A 1,534-nucleotide genomic window follows, 5' to 3' on the forward strand; every position below is an offset into this window, starting at 1 on the left:
GTTCCAAAGAATACCAAGGAGAGATAAGAAAGTCTGCCTAAGTGATCAAAGCAAAAAATAGATGAAAATAATACAATGGGAAAGACAAGAAATCTCTTCAAGAAACTTAGAGATACCAAGGGAACCTTTCATGCAAAGATAGGCACAATAAAGAACACAAATGGTATTGACCTAACAGAAGCAGAGGATATTAAGAAAAAGTGGCAAGAATACATAGAAGAACTACACAAAAAAAGATCTTCATGACCAAGATAACCACGATGGTGTGATCACTCACCTAGAGCCAGACATCCTGGAGTGTGAAGTTAAGTGGGCCTTAGGAAGCATCATTACGAACAAAGCTAGTGAAGGTGATGGAAATCCAGCTGAGCTATTTCAAATGCTAAAAAAGGATGCTATTAAAGTGCTGCACTCAATATCCCAGCAAATTTGGAAAACTCAGCAGTGGCCACAGGACTAGAAAAGGTCAGTTTTCATTCCAATCCAAAAGAAGGATAATGCCAAAGAATATTCAAACCACTGCACAATTGCACTCATTTCACATGCTAGAAGGTCATTCTCAAAATTATCCAAGTTAGGCTTCAACAGTACATGAACTGAGAGCTTCCAGATGTACAAGCTGGATTTAGAAAAGGCAGAGGAACGAGAGATCAAATTGCCAACATCCATTGGATCATACAAAAAGCTAAAGAATTCCACAAAAACATCGGCTTCTGCTTCATTGACTACACTAAAGCCTTTGACTGTGTGTATCACAACAAACTGTGGAAAATTCTTACTTAAAGAGATGGGAATATCAGACCACTTTACCTGCCTCCTGAGAAACCTGTATGCAAGTCAAGAAGCAACAGTTAGAACCAGCCATGGAACAACGGACTGGAGGACATCAAGGCTGTATATTGTCACCCTGTTTATTTAATTTATATGAAGAATACATCATGCAAAATGCCAGGCTGGGTGAAGCACAACCTGGAATCAAGATTGCCAGGAGAAACATCAATAACCTCAAATATGTAAATGACACCACCCTTATGAAGAAAGTGAAGAGGAATTAAAGAGCCTCTTGATGAAGGTGAAAGAGAAGAGTAAAAAAGCTGGCTTAAAGCTCAACATTCAAAAAACTAAGATCATGGCATCCAGTCCCATCACTTCATGGCAGGTAGATGGGGAAACAATGGAAACAGTGACAGACTTTATTTTCCTGAACTCCAAAATCACTGCAGATGGTGACTGCAGCCATGAAACTAAAAGATGCTCCTTGAAAGAAAAACTATTACAAACCTAGACAGCATATTAAAAAGCAGAGACATTACTTTGCCTACAAAGGTCCACAGAGTCAAAGCTATAGTTTTTCCAGTAATCATGTACAGATGTGAAAACTGGACAATAATATAGGCTGAGCACTGAAGAAATGATGCCTTCAAACTGTGGTGTTGGAGAAGACTCTTGAGAGTCCTTTGGACTGCAAGGAGATCAATCCTGAATATTCATTGGAAGGGCTGATGCTGAAGCAGAAGCTCCAATACTTTGGCCA

The sequence above is a fragment of the Cervus canadensis genome, chromosome 2, assembly GCF_019320065.1.
Source record: "Cervus canadensis isolate Bull #8, Minnesota chromosome 2, ASM1932006v1, whole genome shotgun sequence".
Lineage (NCBI taxonomy): Eukaryota > Metazoa > Chordata > Mammalia > Artiodactyla > Cervidae > Cervus > Cervus canadensis.